The sequence below is a fragment of the Patiria miniata genome, unplaced genomic scaffold (genome assembly GCF_015706575.1).
Source record: "Patiria miniata isolate m_02_andy unplaced genomic scaffold, ASM1570657v1 HiC_scaffold_18, whole genome shotgun sequence".
NCBI classification, from domain to species: Eukaryota; Metazoa; Echinodermata; class Asteroidea; order Valvatida; family Asterinidae; genus Patiria; species Patiria miniata.
This window is the reverse complement of record NW_024037056.1, coordinates 12,808,205-12,827,610: the sequence shown is the minus strand read 5'-3', so window position 1 is coordinate 12,827,610 and position 19,406 is coordinate 12,808,205. Positions and strand designations below refer to the sequence as shown.

At 40.8% G+C, this 19,406-nt stretch overlaps 1 protein-coding gene across 1 annotated transcript in view; it reads right to left on the bottom strand.

Moving 5' to 3' along the window:
* LOC119724664 (potassium voltage-gated channel subfamily KQT member 3-like) overlaps window positions 1-15,942 on the bottom strand; it is a 59,152-nt gene extending 43,210 nt beyond the window's left edge. The window contains exon 1 of the mRNA XM_038195818.1: window positions 15,757-15,942. The gene's annotated coding sequence lies outside the window, so the exon portion shown is untranslated. The remainder of the gene's footprint in view (window positions 1-15,756) is intronic.
* Between the last annotated feature and the right edge of the window lie 3,464 nt (window positions 15,943-19,406).

Sequence of the window (19,406 nt, the reverse complement as noted above, 5' to 3'; positions counted from 1 at the left end):
AAGATTGAAAACACAAAATGTCTTTCTACTACATGAAAAAAATAAATTGTTTTCGTCATCTGTTAATTAGGCCATACACACGTATAGCAACAAGACTCATTGCTTATACCATTAGAGCTACCTTTTTCTACACTTAAAAGTACTTTCAAACATCAAAATACAAAACTACCAAATTATTATGAAATACCTACTTGACTGCAAGTGAATAAATAGTCTCAAGCATCTGTGAAATCATGGCACCTGGGGTGCTGTCATTTTCAAGACAAGAGGAATTTTGGTATCAATTTCCAACAATGGTCAGCTGACCATCGTTGGAAAAAACTGGCTTCCTCAAAATACTGCCCCCCAATTTACCAAATTTAGTTAGTCCACAATTTGTTTGTACAATCTAGCCAGCTAGTCTAGTTCCCTGACCTGACAATTCCCTGACGTCTATAAATTGTTCTGTTTCGTCTTAAGTATAGGAACACGGAACCGGACTACATGAGGGTGAGGGAGAACGACACCATCTGACTTGGGGCACTGGTCACTGTGGATATTTTTGACATTATCGGACAATAGGTGCTGTTATTTGTCCAATCATATTTGCCAACAAACAAGTAGTTTTGCAAATAGTATGAGGATTTTGCCAACAAAACAATGACTTTTTTCACCACCCCCCCCCCAAATACTCCTCTAGCGACGCCCCTGCATTCACAAAAACACATCAAGACATGCAAATTATGCCCAAACATGTTTTGTTCATGCAGACACACCTCAGGTTCGATGTCATACAGCATTGCTAGTTTTCCCTCGTCTCGAAATCACAAACATTTGTTGTAATCTATCCTTAAAGAAAACCGTAACGTAAGTCGCTGTCCTATCTGTTTTCAACTTAAAATTCAATTCCCAAGGATGTGAAATATTCATCTGCAACCTTGCCGCGGTAAAGTCAATATATGTACGGCCGTCATGTTACGTGTACGTATGGAAAAATGATACTCAACAAATATTGTCATGGGATCGCATCAGCGTCGACAAGGAATCCTGATTGTCGGTCACACCGACGGTTCCATTTTTTTTTTTTTTTTGGGCCATACATTGATCTGTCATATAGATTGGCACAAGGTACATACGGCCAAAAAAAATAATAGTCGGTCTCTGGTCAGACCAAAGTTCCTGAATTGATGCGGCGATGCAGTGGGGTTTTTTTTTTGGGGGGGGGGTTGTTTGTTTTTTCAAGCTTGGATTGTTCAGACAAATTGGATACTATTTTGCTTTTTATGTCCTCATACATGTATGGTGTCCTCCATCATTTGCCTTGGTGCCCTACCCCATTCCTTGATGCTCCTTGGTGCGAAAATTTGAGGCGGTGTGGCAATAAAGGGCGCTGTTGTAGCTACTGCGAGAATTTGAAGGGAAAAAAGATTGGCGCGCATGAGCAAAATTGACGAGCGCTGACCAGAAACCAACATTTTTTATTTTTTTTTTGCCTAAAATAACTGGCTTGTCACCCAAAAAATGCGTAAATATCGATCACAAAAAATTCCAGCTCTTGATGAAAGAGCCGACTGGCGGGGGAATGAAGTGCAAAAATGGCAAGGGCGTACTTGTAGCGAGACATGAACCGGACAGATATTGTTTGGGTACTGCATCATCGTCATGGTGCAGGCGGCACAGCTGGGAATGTATGTCACGTTCCCACAACCACAGGGGAAAAAAGAAAAAAGAGAAAAAGGTGACCGATTTATGATTCCAATTTTGATGCCTGTCAAGTGCAGTTTATGCACAGGAAATTATAGAATCAATTTCTTTTTCTTCATCTAAATAAAAAAAAGACGAAGAAAGCCTAAAATTATAATTGCCAGCAATTTGTTGATTTGTGACAAACGATGAGATGATGGTTTCTAAGTTGGAAAAAGAGATGCATTTTCTGAAATTCTGTTTTCAAAGTTTTGTTACAATACATTTGCTTTCTGAAGCAAGAACAAAGTGCAGGCCCGTCGCCAGCCCTGAGCATCGGGGGGGCCAAAGTACCAACTAGGTGGGCCCACTACCGTAAAAATACAAAAATACACATGTGCGGCTTTTGCCGTGGGGGGGGGGGGGCCAATTGCTCGCCAAGGGGGGCCTGGCCCCACCAGGTCCCCCCCCCCCCTTGACGATGAGCCTGACAAAGTGGATCATTATTCCCCAAAATAAAAGGTAATATGGCAGACCACGAAGGGCAATCCTTATCTGTATTTCTCTAACCAAAGGCTTCTATTCGTAAGTGTTTGAGTACCGATGTGACAAGTATCCTCAGGCGTTCATCATGTTCATCCATGGGCCTATTGAAAAATCCTCTACTCACTGAAACCTATGCTGTAGTCTGGCTTACAGAAAAGCTACAATTTATGGCAGTAATAAAAATTTATGAGGGCAGTTAAAAAGCCAGTCAATACTCTTCACAAATCCAAGAATGCTGGTGGGTTTTTTTGCCCCACGACCGACCGGAAAAACTTGGCAACATCCCAATTCACCATACATGTACAAAATACTCAGTCGAAATATAACGCGTTACGCATGTCGAAACTGAATGAACAATATATAATACATATTGTGTATCTCGCAAGCATGGTGATCGCCATTGAGCAGCGCATGCAGCCATGCACAATGATTCAAGACTCGCGAACCATACACTTAGCTTTTAAACAATCGTTCGCCATAAACAGTCCTTCTGATTTGAAAATCACAGGTGTGTGTGGAAAACGCACACCTGGATTTTTCTAGGCGTGTGATTTTTCTAGGCGTGTGATTCTGTGGTCCAAGCTGGGATTGAACAACCTGGTATTGTTTTTCAAAATATTCATCTTGGTTTACAATAAATCCATATTCTCTTCACTGACGTACTTTATTTTTTAAAAATTATGAAGTGTAATTATGACGTAAATGTATGCTGAGGTGTGCGGTACTGAGGGATTCAGGCGTGCGATTATTCGCACTTCTCAGGAAGCTTTTAGTCATGTGATGGCGTAGGGGTGTGATCGCACACCTCAAAACAGAAGTAATTTGTAATTTTCTGTTATACTTATTGATTTTTTTTCATGCGTGCAACGCAAGGATTTATTTTCCGGCCTGCGAAGGGATGAAATACCAAACGTTTCCCCTTAAAACATGAACAAGCCAGAATTCCAGCCACAACCATAAAAGTGGCATCCCTGAATCACTGAAAGAGGCAACATTTAAACATGATTCTATGTAATACAGCACACCAGTAACTCATCACAAAGTGTCACTCTCAAATAAATATACCACGATTGTATACTGAAAACCCGACTGCTTCAAAATTTAATTCTCATTCAAGAAGAAACAAACTGAAATTGAAGGAAGGGATAGCCTTTAAGCTATTTTTGTTTTCTTTTTCATTCACGTCAAAATCTGCTGAGTGGTTCTAGATGTCATTATTGATCTGATCGACCAGGGCACTAACGCACAGTCCCTGGAATGTAACGGTCAGCGATGGCCGACGATGATACAAGAGTGATTCCCCCGATTCCGCCGGCTAGAAAACAACAGGAAGCGACATGTTCAAGACGGCAGTGCGGCCGCACACAAAGGTGTAACAGAGGGGAAATGGAATCACTTAGTGGTGCCAGCAATGGGGAAAATGATGACATTAGCATACGTAATGAGTCGATGATGTCTTCGAGGAAGCCATCATGGGAATGGGGCAGGTAATTAACAGTACGCCAACACATTGTGTTATAAATTTGAAATGGACGGGCATGACATTTTGAACTCAGTTGTGGATCTATATGGGGCATTAAAACCCTAACTCCCTGCTGTCTGCAAGTAGAGGATCAACATCCGAAAAAAATCCATCACTCACTCAGCTTCCATTACATGATAAGGCCAAAAAAAAAAAATAATCGGTCTTGGGTCAGACCGAAGTTCCGGAATTGATGCGGCGACGCGTTTTTTTTGGTGTCTTTTTTTTTTTTCAAGCTTCAATTGTACAGACAAGGTGGGTACTATTTTGCTTTTTTATGTCCTCATTATACATTGGTGTCCTCCATCATTTGCCTTGGTGCCCTTTATCATTTGCCTTGGTGCAATTTTCCATTCCTTGGTGCTCCTTGGTACAAAAATTTGAGGAGGTGCGGCAATAGAGGACGCTGTTGTAGCTTCCGTGTTAATTTGAAGAAAAAAAAAGGTTGACGTGCATGATTAAAATCGACGCGCGCGCTGACCAGAGACCGAGGTTTTTTTTGGCCTAAAATGGAATCCACCACCAAAGTGCTGGTGGATATCGATGGACTTAGTACACACATGGCTTACGTGACAAGAGCAGTACATGATGCTAGACAAAATCAATTGGATTCCCCAGCACTGCTTTAGGCCTCCAGGCCCAAGTCCATCATACTCCATCAATATCTGTCTGCAGGACCAAGTCTTCCAAAACCCATCAAAAATGGGGAGATGGATTTTGATGGAGTTTGGGAGGTTAGGGTTAAGGGGTTTAAACCCCCCCCCCCCCCCCCCCCCCCCTTCGTTTGCCAAAACAAAACATGTCCAATATATATGAAGCTACATTCCCCACAATTTAGGAGAAAGTATAGCTGGATCACCAAGAGAAAACAAGTTGAGACCTTAATGTACAAGTATCAGCCTATATAACCATACATGGATGTTTGTTTTGGGCTATAAACGAGATCATGCTCGTGACAGAGCTTTGAAGAGCTTAGTGAATAAACCTGAATTTTTGTCCCCCAAATTTCAACTTTCATCCAACATCTAGTAATGGTCAAGGAGATTACAGACTAGGAGTTTTGGATCATTTCTCTGAATTATTAACCCTCATACTGCTGTGCAGAGTTGTCCTTTCAGTCAAAATCAATCAAGTGACTGTTTTTAACAGTTAAGAGCAACCAGCCTACATAAAGCAGGACTGACAGGCGGTGATTGTTTATGTCACTTGATGCAGCTATGCTGACTGTAGGTGACTGATAAGCCAGCTGTAACCACTTGCCTGCTTTTGTCTGTTGACTGAATTTGACTAGTCACAGTGCTTGCTTGAAATATGATCTGACTGTTGGTGACTAGCCTGTGTAAAAGGCATGGCAGGGGCGAGGACTGATTTATTTTGACTGTCTGTGACTGTTCAGACAGCAGGAGGGTTAGTTAGATATCATGGTTAACTGGCTCTGTCATGGATGTTACACTTCCTTTCATAATGTTTGAATTACCCCCAAAACACATACATTCGAAATCCCAAAGAGTCTGTATCCCCATTCCCCAGAATACAGGAGAAGGTATCTACATTACTTCTCTGGGGGAAAAAAAAACAAGTTGCCATAATACATGAAGAAGCCTCGCCATACATGAACATTGTGCTTTCGTTGCATATTTTAGGCTTATTCTAATCTGAAGGCTGGTAACTACGGCTACGAGACAGACACACAATGGAGTGAAAATGGATATTTGGAAAGGCAGCTTATATCAGCAAAGATATAAATGAAAGCATTGAAGGTTATGCTGTGAGGTGTCTTGTTGACATTTACGGTTTCGCCACGTGCACTCGATGCATCTGATTGTCCTGATTGGCTTGGGTGAAGCCATCATTTTGGAATCGATTCGGATCACCGGCGGCGGAATGAAAAAAATGGGGGGGGGGGGCAATACAATGAAACAAGGGCATTTTCCTGCCTTCATGACTGAACAAAAATTTGCACAGTAAAACTGACAAAAATCACCATAATTATTTCAGGAAAGTAAAAAGTAGTAAAGTCTGTCCCGAGCCAATGTGGCTCATCAGGTCGGTGTTTATCTCCGGTTTCCTTGGCATGAAACGACTGAGAATATTTCTACTCCCCCTGAATGGGATGCCAGTCCATCACAGGATTACTCCCCAGCTAATGCCGGTACCCATTTATACTCCTGGGTGGAGAGGGGCAAGTGGGGGTGAAGTGCCTTGCCCAAGGACACAATATATGGCCAGCGGCTGGATCCGAACCCCGGACCCTCTGATCATGAGTCACGAATCCTAACCACTAGACCGCACACTTCCCCTTTTTTTTCAGGAAAAAAACCTCATATTCAAAACACAGCATCTGATGGTAAAAATAATGTTTCAGTCTTGACAAAAATTATAAACGCATCTCATTGTATCTGAATGCCTGCGTGTAATCTCTGGTTCTCACTCAGCTCAACAGCTTCAAAGGGCATTTCGTGGACAGCTGTAAAAATGGACTCTTGTAGTTAAATATGCATAACTTCTCATACTCATAGCATGGATCAATTTCAGTAATTCCTTCTTTCAAATGAGTGGAAAAACATGCTCGTTTAATATATGCTTCGTTGGTGTGTCAAATTTAATTGCTTTTTACGGGAAAAAAATAATTGACCTGAGTTAGATCATAGAGCTGGTCCTAGCTCTATGGTTAGATTCACCCTGTAAATGTCCATTTAATTTCTCCACAAACTTTGTCCACTCTAGTCCGATTACATTTTAGTATCCAAGACAAAATCATTTTTGTAAAACTAAAAAAGTCCCAATGAAATTATAGTATCCTCGACACAAAATTACATTTTGTAAAAAAAGATATACCCGGCTCTTTAGGTAAACACAACGCGACCTATTTTTGCATTCTCATCTGCGAAAGGTGTTTTGACACAAAAGCGTGGGCATGTCTGGCACAGGATAACATGCCCTTGTCACTGTGTAAACATGTAAAGTGACAAAAGCAACATGTATACAACCTACTTCTGTGCACAATGTGCATGTACAGTATACATGTGCATGTGGTTTCACAAGCAATTCTTATGCAATTGAATTTATTTCCAAGACACGATATACGCCAATTTGTTCCCTTTTGGATCCTTCTCTCTCCTGTGGCTGCCCAAAAGCAATTTCGAATCCATCCATTTCTGAAAATTACCTTTCAAGCTACAGTCCATCATTTGCAGCTATCCGTACCAGACGTAGGTATTGTTAAAAAACATACTTGGTTGAAAGATAGTAAGGGACTAAACTCCCTGTGAAATTATTCTTTCCGGCATGCTGTCATTTGGAAGAAATCAATGAAAGAAGGCCTTTCCAACGATGCGTCTTAAGACGCATCATTGGAAATTTCCGTTAGTAGTTCGTTTTTTTTATTTGGCGAAGCGCGCGCAAGCGTTGACACAACGCAGACGCGCGCGAGGTTGCTATAATTCGTCAGCTCAGTGCGCGATATCACGTAGCTGCAGTCGGCTCAGTGAAAACGTGTCTCGGACGCTGAATTCAGGCCCAATTCAAAACATGATTCAGCAACTTTTCATTTGAAATCAAGATCCTAGAATGTTGTTTTTTTCTCAAAATATACAGCTGAAGCTGAGCTGAAACTTTATCAGTTAAGTTGTTCAGCACCCTTCTTAAAATTTTGAGCACGTTTGTTGCTTCAAACGAACAAAATGCACAAATTACAAATGATGGACTGTACCTTTAAAAAAAACACATCACTGATGTCAGTTGCTGGAACTAATATAACAGTATGTCTTTTTCACTTTTTTTTGATTTTTTTTTTTTTACAATTGTCATCGAATCATTTGAGAGAATAGTCGTCCTTCATACAGCAGTACTTGAGCAAATAGCACTTGATGACATATTCCAACATTTGTTTATGAGCAGGTCACGTACATGTTTAAAAGCAGCCACTTCCTGACATCTCCATTAAAAAACAAAAATTGTGCGTGGAGATCTAAATTTACTATTTGGTTTTACCTTCCCTGACATTATACAAACATGAGCAGTAAAATTCATGCCACAGTAGTGGAATATTCAACAGTTCAGAACACATTCCAACATTGGTGATGATGACCATAGAAATGATTGATGACTTCAAGTTCAGTTTGAATTATTTAATACCTGGATGAATATGAAGCAAATTTAGAGTCATGAGGATAAATTACATATGTGTGCACTGGCATGTGAATTAACAAGCATGCATTCCTATCGGACCAAGCTAAGGATGTGACATGTGACAGCCAACAAAAATATTAAATGGAGAAGTTAGCGTAAAGTGGCTTGCCCAAGGACACATTTGTTTGCAACAAAAGAGGCTTGTCTGACAATCCAAATGCGTAGAATTCCAGACGGGATGCAACTCTATCTGAACGGCAAGCCGTTACACAATGACTGCTTCTTATTGTTAACTTCGATTTGAGTGGCAGCTTGTGCAAACCTGACCCGAAACCGACCCGACCTGAAACTGACCTTGGGTCAGGTCGGGTCAGTTTGTCATCGTTTCAGTCGGATCGGGTCGGTTTTGCGTTTGCGCTTTTCGGGTCGGGTCGGATCAGTTAAGCCATTTTGGAAAAACCCGAAATAAACCGAAATACATGTAAACCGAAAAAAAAAAAAAGAGTCACGGTCTATATAATAGGCCTACCAGTAGGTCACGCTGTGAGTACCGTACGGCATGATTAAGTTTTACTGATCGAGACGACAATTTTCACAAGATGCGGGTAAGGTCATGCAGGCACAAAAAGCGGACACAGTTGCCCAAGCCAGATATTCGGGGGGTTTTCAGGTCGGTTAGGTTTCGGTTTTGGTTTGGCCTGGTCGATCAGACCTGCTACACAACACTACAGCGTAGTGCGAATAGTAATGTACTATATTTTTGTATATGTATGCATGCAGTGCACAAAGAATTAGGTCTGTATCAGCTGGAAATGGCGCCCTCTGGAGAGGGTAAAATGTCAGCTCGTACGTCATAGAGGATTGTTTAAATTCTAATTGAGGCACTTAATTCTGAATTCAAACTATACTTTAAAGATATAGTCCATCATTTGTAATTTGTGCATTTTGTTCGTTTGAAGCAACAAAAGTGTTCAAAATCTAATGAAGGATACTGAACAACTAACCTGATGAAGTTTCAGCTCAGCTTCAGCTGTATATTCCGAGAAAAACAGCATTCTAGGATCTCAATTTCAAATCAAAAGTTGCTGAATCATGTTTTGAATTGTTTTGAATTGCAGCTATATGCGATGCCGCACACTGATCCGACGAATTATAGCAACTGCGCGCACCTGTGCGTCGTGCCAATGCTTGCGCGCGCTGTGCCAAATAACAAAACGAACTACTAATTTAAATTTTCCAACGGTGCGTCTTAAGACGCACCATTGGAAAGGCCTTCTTTCGTTGATTACTTCAAAATGATAGCTTGCCAGAAAGATTCATTTCACAGGGAGTTTAGTCCACTTACTATCTTTCAACCAAGTATGTTTTTCAACAATAATACGCCAGTTACTTTTTCGGATGGCTGCAAATGATGGACTATAGCTTTAAGCACAGAACTCCCCATGTTCACATTCATCTGTAATATAAAATACACACATGCTTATATTCAGCCAATATCCACAGGATAATAACCTAATAGAGTCTATCATGCTCATTACTGCATGGTAATCACCATGCCTATGATAATATTGATGTACATGAAAAGCTCACCTTAAAAAGTAACTTCTCTGCTTCTCGATCGGCTTCCACTAATGCACACAAAGCTCTACAAATGCAAATGCATACAGCTGCTGATCCGCAGTTTTTTAATGTCAATTAATCTTAAGCCGTGAAAGACGCATGATACAATCGGAATGTTCTACACAGTTTTCACAGACATGCATAAATACGGGCTCTACAATACACCCATTCTGCTGACGCACACATAAGTTAAAAGGTGCATAAATATAATTCAAATATTCAAAGGTGTAACTCACCAAGAAAATGCAAAACAGATTGTTGAGAGAGCACGAGGATTTACATCCACGAAATTTCAAGTTTCAGATGAAAAAACACTCATGCGGAACCAACGTCACTAAACACACACATACGCACTTGGATGAGGGGACATCCAAACGCATTCTCAACACATTAAGAATACATAAATTTCCATGCAAAAATGTCAAGTGTCGGCGTGGGGCTTGCTTGGCGTGCTCACGTGCGTGTATATCTAGAGTGTACACACGCAGGTAGAATGCCAATTAGACGAAATCCGATCGGCCGTATAGTCGTTCAGTCTAAACGCTCCCATTGCCGGGGCTTGGCTGTTTGCTGCATAAACATTGATGAGGTTGGCAATAGGGGGGAAGATAGGTAGGGAGATAGGTAGAAGGGGGGGGGTTCATATCGCTGTTCCAGATGGCAAGAGGCTTAATGCTGGATTAAAGATGCATACTTAGGTATGGATGCACTTATTTGGTCTGTGGCTCATCTTATGGTTTGCTATATCAAAATTGAAATACTTGAAGCAAAGTGTTTTTCCTCGGTTTCCTTTTTTTCAGGTTTAGTAGAGTGAGGTTTTCTTCAGTGGCAACATAATGCACTCATGACCAAGAACAAAGAAGGATTTTTGAAAAGAAAAGATGAGTCAGACAGTCAAAATTCACTTCCACTTCCCCTGCTTTTTTTTTTCAAGTGACGTCGCAAAAAAGGCAGGCAATGAGTACACCACCATCTTTTCCTCAAAAAACATTGGTTAAAGTGGTCAGAAATTGCCTCAGATCGCACCACACAGAGCATCTAGAATCCAAAAGATTTTTGGGCCCTTAAGCGGGCCCCAAACCCCACACTGCACCTTTTTTTTACCCACGTTTTGGGGAACCATTTTTTTTTTGGCCACCTACAAAATTGTGTTCCTTATCCGCCCTTGCTTTTAACAAAGGTTAGTCACCGGCAGTCAGATCATATGTCAAGCAAGCACTTTGACTAGTCAAACTGATGGGTCAACAGACAAAGCAGGCAAGTTGATGTCACAGCTGTTTTATCACTCACCGGGATTCAAAGCATAGCTGTATCAAGTTACTAAAACAGTCCCAGCCAGTCAATCCTGCTTTATGTAGGCTGGGAGCTCTTAACTGTTGAAAACAGTCACTTGATTGATTTTGACTGAAAGGACTACTTGGCACAGAATGTATGTTTGCAAAGGAGGGTTAAATTATTTGCCATGAATTTGGAAGTTTGTGTTTACAATAATGTCTTTGACAACTCAGAGCTGATAGCTGGCTTAATACCCCAAACAAGAAACCGCTATGATTTGCGTACCACAGTGCCAAAGTTATAGAATGGGAACACACATCTTATCCGGGCCAAATTAAAGTCGTTCAAAGGTGAAACTTTCTAACGAAACACACTGGCAATGCACAACCTATCTTTAAAAGTATGCAGCGGCATGTTTCTATGCTCTGTTCGAGATCGGGGCGGAATACGATCAAGTCTGTCAGACTCGAGGCGAGAATTGCATTTCCCACTAAGAAAACATTACCCTAAGTGGCCTCATGATTTCCCGGACACGAAAAAAAAAGGAAAAAAAAAAGGAAAAAAAATTGGAGCCATGATGCGATCGTATTTTGTGTGCAATGGAGTAGGGTTCGGGGCTCGGCATGAAATTTCAATTAGAATGGCACGATTGGGTTTCAACCAACACATCCATTTGGGAGGGGGTCGAATGTTTATGCAACATTTCGTGGACGACTTCTTTTTCCCCCCGCGTTATCACCACACTTAACTTTGATGAACCATACAGGGAAAGCGGAGCTTGTTCTAAGAACTGAATATGTTGAAGCAGGGTTAAGAAAATGACAATCTGCCAAAAGTGTTGTGATGATTTTCAGATACATGACATTTAAGTGAGCTTTAAAGGCTAGTTCGTACTTGGCGTGAAATGGAAAGCGAAGACCAGCACAACGGGTTTTGACGTCACGGCGAGTATTTGCACTGCAAATTGGCAAAACGTTGAGCGTGTTTTAACCCTGGTGAATATTGCTGGAGATAGTTCACGAAGTCATATTTGGTTTTCCTTGGAATTGAAAAGCTGTATTTGCTCTGAAAGTGAAAGGCCTAAACATGACACAGAGTGGATGCACTTTGCTATGAACAACAACTATTGATCAGCTACAAACATTACATTATGTCAGTGGTACATCCAAGAGGGTGATCTAACCAAGCAAAGGGGTGCCTTTGGACTTGAGCCCCCCTCCCTCCTCCCCCTCCCTCCCCCAAACCCTCTCCCCACCCCCTTCCCTCTCCCCAACCCTGCAACAAAGGAAGGGGCACTCTAACAACATTATCATTTCAATTATTATAATTTTCACAAAAGAAACTGCAAGAGAGAGAGAGCTTAACATCCCCCACCATCAGATGAGGTCCCTTTATGCTTACTACGTGGAGGGACTACTTTTCCCGTTAACACCATACACACTCAACCATAAGCACTTATTCTTAGAATCGCATTAGTTCAAGTATGTATGTATGGTTAAAAAAAAGTGGGCCATTGCTTCAAATTGATATTCCATATCAAGCTTACAAGCTAAATCAAACTTGACGTGTAATAAAAAATGCACACACCAACGAGTTTTTGACGTCGCCGCATTTAAGTAAAAACATATTTCAACTCCAGTGAATTTCACTGCCAAGATATGTTGGCTAGGCCTACATGTAGTTCATGCGTGAAGTCCTATTTGCTTTTTCCTTGAAAGTGAAAGGCTCGGTTTGCTCGGAAAGTGAAAGGCCTAAACATGACACAGAGTTCATGCACTTTGCAAAGGCAACTAGATCTCAGGCGCTTGTTGTCACTGGCACAAATGGGGGGGGGGGAGGGGGGTGGGAGGTGAAGCTTATTCCGAGAATTGAATCAGTTCAAGCATGCATGGTTAAAGACAAAGGACTATCTGCCAAGTGTTATGAAGAAATTAATTTGTAGTACAGTTTTTAGGCCTGGGCGAGTAGTGGATTTTTCTACTCGAGTACTCGCAAAGAAATTACTCACGATAGTCAAATACTCGAGATGGCGAGTAGTCAAGTACTCATGAGCATTTAAAGCTATAGTCCATCATTTGCAGCCATCCGAAAAGTAACTGGCGTAATTATTGTTGAAAAACATACTTGGTTGAAAGATAGTAAAGGGACTAAACTCCCTGTGAAATTATTCTTTCTGGCAAGCTGTCATTTTGAAGTAATCAACGAAAGAAGGCCTTTCCAACGGTGTGTCTTAAGACGCATTGTAGGAAAATGTAAATTAGTAGTTCGTTTTGTTATTTGGCGAAGCGCGCGCAAGCATTGGCACGACGCACAGGTGCACGCGGTTGCTATAATTCGTCGGATCAGTGTGCGACATCGCGTATAGCTGCAATCGGCTCAGTGAGAACGCGTCTCGGACGCTGAATTCAGCAAATTTTGATTTGAAATTGAGATCCTAGAATGCTGTTTTTCTCGGAATATACAGCTGAAGCTGAGCTAAAACTTCATCAGGTTAGTTGTTCAGTATCCTTCATTAGATTTTGAACACTTTTGTTGCTTCAAACGAACAAAATGCACAAATTACAAATGATGGACTATATCTTTAACCAATTTCTTTTAAAAGCAGAAAAATGACATAAATGTTAGTATGACGGGAAGTAACTACAAGCAAATAGCAAGCAAGTCACACCACACTCTTCAGCGCTGAGATATCCTTACCATGCGACGTTTTGAGTCATTGACTTGAATTTTTTTTTTGACGAATGGAATCCTAGGGAGAGAGGAGTGGATGGAGTCATTCCCTGTTTGCAGGGGATGTATTAAGCCATGCTTTTTCGCAAGGATTTCAGGCTTTTTACCAATTGTGCTTATTTACAATAATTAAGAAAGTAAACGTTAGTTTGCTTTAAAACTTGGTGAAATTGTTCCTTGCGAAAAATACAAAAAAAGGCCAGCAAAAATCAAAATTGAACAATTATCGATTGCTGAGGTTTTTGCCACTTCGTGAGCAAAGCGCGATATGACGCAGAGTTGATGCACTTTCCCGAGGCAAACAAGATCACCCACATTTCAATATTGAAGAGTGGGTTCCCTTTTTCAACTCCAAGTTTTCTATGTAGCTCAGCGTGATGACAGTCATCATCAGTATGTGTGTCAGGCAAGTGGGCCAGGGTTCTTGAGTAATATGGCCTCTTGCGTGCCACCTGAGCTGGGCAAAAGTGCAGTGGTACCAGTTGCAGCATTCATTCAGACCTTGACACACATACACACAATTCAGCCGCGAATCTGAGCGAATCACTGCAGAGTCAAAACGCACTTGAGCTGCTCGAGTACAAGTCATGTGCAGCGCGCAGGTAATTCAGGCTTAACGAATCGGAAAATGATTTCCTGAAACTGACACTGAAACAGGCTCAAATTACGTGCCTACTCGACTGCTGGATATGTAGTCCCGGAATTTAATTGCCATTCTAGTGGTTTCTATGATCTAGTGGTTTTCATTTCAAATGCGGAGCATTGGATGTGAAATAATGATCAGCAAATTTGCAAAAAGATCATTTACCTGAAGCCATTTTAATTCCAATTTAACCAAGTCAATTTATTTTTAATAACGAAGTTTATTTATTTTCTTTTAATAACAAATATTATAAACAAGAACATTCATGTTCATAGATTCTTTGACATGACTTAATCAGCTACAACAAAAGTACATTTATGTCAATAGAATTTGAATAAATTTTGTTCACACTCAAGCTACATTTTCAATTATCTTCAAGTAAAATTGAATCGTCGATCCTGATTGGTCAATCCACGGTAACAAACCATGCTTCATTATCCCAGTAGCGCACCCAAGGGGGGGGGGGGCCCTCGGGGCGCCCTCGGGGGGCTTGAGCTCCCCCCAAGAGGTTGTCAATTTTTTTTTTTAGTCCCATTATTTGACCTTGGTGATTTGTAAGTGGCCTATTTTTGAGTGGTATAATAGGGGTGTAAGTGGTGCCACCAATGTCAAAATAATCCCCCCCCCCCCACAAAAATAAAAATTGTTTTCTGCAGCCAAAATGTTTGGGCAACATTTTTTTTACACAAATTTAAACTTCTAAACAATTTTTAAAAAAATTGTTTCCCCCCCCCCCCCAAGCCAATCTTGGGTGCAGCACTGCATTATCCCATGTAGCACGGTCCATACCGCACTCTGCGTATTACGCTTTTCTAAGATGCGCGCGCCATTCCTGCATAACCGCTAACAATTTTGTGTCCATCGTTCCTGTTCCATCTTTACTGTGTGTCAAGTTTGCTTGAAGATAAATTTATTATCCATCTCACACTCATGGAACACAGAAAATGTAGTGCGTCTGTGTCCCACATACTACTCGGCCTTCGGCCTTGTGGCACGTGGAACACAGACGCACTACACTATTCCGTGTTTCGCTTGCCCTCGTCACGGTGGGATAACTAATACAATTTAAACAATTGTGCACATTTCAATTAAAAGATCGTATTTTATTTTACGAGACTTGGCCTTGCCTGCCACATTAGGGAAGCAGCTTCGCCGCCTGTCGCCTGCTTTGCGGACATGTCACCTGCTTCACGGGCGAGTGGCCCACATCACGGGCAAGTCCCATCTCACGAGGGATTGCCCGCTATGTGGGCGATCAACCGTATCAGCCTAATTTGCATGAGCAACTGGTTAACACACATATTTTATCTGCTTTATAGTATGGCAGTGATACGAAACAGTTTGATTAAAATTTTAACAAGTACAATTCTCCTATGACAAGTTATTCACCTCATATGCACAAGGCCATAATAAAAACATCCATTTTCTGCGCATTATGTGCAGGCTAATAATGGAAGACGTCTACAAAACACCGCAGCGTAAGACACCGTTCTCAATGCACACAGTGTGTGCAGTTAGGTAATCACTATGTACAGTCTTGGATATCAAATATCACAGCTAAAGCGTTTGAAAATGAAAGTATTGAGCTAGAGTACCACATCCAAAAGCAAACAAAAGCAACACTCACCAATACATGAAGACGCGTTTCTCTGGGTTATTGTGAACACCTCACTGCCTGTGCAGCCATCAGTAATCGCGTTGTCAAGCACCCAGTGATCGGTCCTTCATATTATGCATGTAAGTATGGGTATATATGCGATCCACTGCCCTACCACACAAGTCACCAGGCAGACTGGCTTATCAGGTTCTAGCCAGAACTGCGGCGCAGCGGAAGAAGAAGAAAAAATTAACGATATTCACACGCAGACATGTGCCATCTCTGCTATGCAAACAGAAGCATTTGTCCTTCGCTTTCCACTGTTATCTACATACTCTCTCTCTCTCTACCCTTCTGCAATGCTGAGCGCAGGGTTCAGACTTCGGCGTTATCGATCGGGGGAATTTAGCCTGCAAAAACATTCGGCAATGCGATTAAACGCTGCACGGCCGCGGTACAAATTGCTTGTTAAGGTAAGGAGGGTGCACTGGAGATGCATGTATATGTCTCACGCGTGCTGTTTTGCTGGGGTATTTGCACGTGTATATTTCCGGGTACTGGCTTTTTAATGTGATCATGGCCCGGTATTATGCAGAGTGAAATTCCTCACTTGTTTCTAGAGCAGCTGCCTACATACATTTTTTTCAAAATCAATCGTTTTGTTTGTCATTTGTTTAATTATTATTACTTTCTAACAGATAGAAACTGGGTCTCTCCTGATGTGTTATAACTATTGATTTCATCGGCCTATTTGTGTTTTTATTTCGGATTGAACAGCTGTTTCACTTTTCAATCGAACTCTTTGTCAAGGCTTAAAACTGCAGAAGCATTGGTGAATTGCAATTTAACAAATTTTCACCACATTCCAGGAAAAGCACAAATGAATGAAACCTTTAATGATGTTATACTTTTTGAAGTATCTTGATTAATTATTTGCTTTAATATTAGGAAAAGAGAGCAATGACAATGTATGTTGACTTCACTTGCTCATTATCTCTAATGATGCCATTACACAATTTATTAATAATACCAGTCTAGCTACTCCGATGAATAATTTGAAATTTGTGATTCAACATAATATTTTAAAGAGAAGATACAACATTTGCAAACATCACAAAACGAAATGATCAAATTATCATGAAATACCTTACTGGATTGTTAGGGAATGACAGTCTAAAGCATCCTGTAAAATCGTGGCTCCTGGTGTGCTATATCACTCTCAAGAAAAATGGTATTTTTCCAACGCTGGTCGGCCGACCAGCGTTGGAAAAAACTGGCTTTTTTCAAAACCTGCTTCCAATTTTTCATAATTACTTATTCATTGTGTTCTTTGCAATTGATTACACACCTGTGAAGGGGTACAAGCCTGCTAGACTGATTCTCTGACCTTACAATTCCCAAAAGTCTATAAATTGCTCCATTTCATCTTAAGTGGGGTCGGGGAACCAGACTACAAGATCATGATTGGTTTTCTTGGTTTTTCCAACATCTACAAGCCCAAAACGTGAAACAAGTCATTTTAACAATATTTGCTATAACATTCTAATCCTCCAAATCCATTTATTTCTGAAAATTGCAGAAAAAGCAAATGTTGTACATTCCCTTTAAGCCACATTTAAAAAAAAAAATGAAAGTGAGGCTTAAACGCATAAATAGTCTGGCACCATCCCATTCAACTGTTTATAACTTATAAAATACATTCAGGGAACATGATCGAAAATGGCTTCTTCGTGAATAAGGTCCATTACCACTGTCTCAATTCGTCTATGCACATATATAGCAGGCTTGCTACTCACTGATTATTCTCTCGCTCGGCGCATCAACTCAAGAGGGCACTTCACACCAATAACGTGGGGGAATGAATTATACTCCAATGCTGTTCATGAATTTACATCAGTAATCAGAGCCAAGCAGGCTGCATGTAGGAGGAGTTTCAGTGAATTTCAAGTTGCTTTTCATGTCACGTAATGCCTGGAATTACCAGGCAAATAATGTACCGGTTTTGTCAGTTCAGTGACACTGCGGTCAACCACTTGATGGCGCTAAACACCATTTTTGAAAAAAAGACAAAATTGGGCAATTCCAGCGTTATGAAAGGAAGTGTAATGTCCGTGACAGAGCCAATTAACCATGACATCTAATTAATGATTCAGAGAAACAATCCAAGAAGTCATAGTCTGTAATCTCCTTGACCATTACTAGATGATGAATGTAATAGGAATGGAAAAAAGACTTTTTCAGGTTTATTCAAAAGCTGTCACGGACATTACAAAACGCTGAAATTGCCCACATACATATCGGCCAAATTTTCAAATCAAGTCAAACACCACAGATACTAACTCTTGAGAGTTATTTGTACAATATTTGTACGATACGTGTCATCACAACTTCATATTTTGCAACACTCCAAGGACCTGCCACGGAGCAATATTTGCTAGCAGGCCGTGTACAGCGGCCAAGTTCAAGTTCAACACACGATGTGTAAAAAAAACAATAGGAACCACTGACTTGTATACACGTCCAACACCGGAGCGGGGAAAGCTTGACGATTCAGCCCGTCACCCGCCCCTGTGAATATACATTGCCACATTGTGTTTTCACGTCCTCAGGCGTTAATTGGTTAAACCCATTGGTCCTTGTAACACCTAAATTCAACACAGTGTTGTATATGGTTTCAGCATGTTAGGTAATAAATACAATGTTATACAATGTTGTACTAGTGCTAAGGCCAAAAAACAAATACTTCTGCTTCCGGTTACCCTACTTACCCTATCTTTACAGCCCCTATCCTAATTTTTTTTGGGAAAAATGCACGAGGAAAAAACCCAAAACCATCAATTACTACCTATTACCCTTGACTACATGCAGACGCCTCCATATATTTAACACAAAATAAATGCCCAGAAAAAATTCCCTACCTATACTCTATTTTCAAATACCATGTATTCGGAAGCAGATTTTTTTTTTTGGCCTATGGTTTAGCCTGTAATTACATCACTAGTTCAATAATCATTTCAAAACGTACGTACCATGCATCGTTTGGCAATCATTCCGGTGTGTAGGTTAAGGGAAAGTTGCGTGTACTGAGTCATCAAACAATTGTGATTCTTTCAATGTTACACTGTGTTTGATTGTGATACACAGCGTACCTGTTGCTAACATAAAAATTAGTTTGTATATAGATACGGATTTGAACCAGCCAACCATGATGACCCAGTGCTCACGATATCAGGGGCCAATTTCACGGCGCTGTTAAGCACAAAAATTGGCTTAGCACAAAAAAAGTCTGGCTTATAAAAGCAGGTTACCAGCCAAAACTCCAAGGGATGTATATTGCTCGTGATTAGTATTCAACCGTTGTTTGCTTAGCATGAAAATCACATGGAGCCTTGGCTGATAACGTGCTTTTATAAGCCAGACTTTTTTTGTGCTAAGCAAATTTTTGTGCTAAGCAGCGCCGTGAAATTGGGCCCTGTACTCCAACATTGACAAAGGTGAAAAAAAATCAAATCCGTACTCACAGAGCTCCCTGATAACGGCAAAAGCATCGTGTCAGCTATTGTTTAAAATAATCTTCACAGAGCAGTTGTTTTAACCAGATTTCAAGCAATTTTGTAAGTTAAAACAAAGAAAGGGGAACAAAAAGAGCCAATGATACTGAGTACTGGCATATATATGCT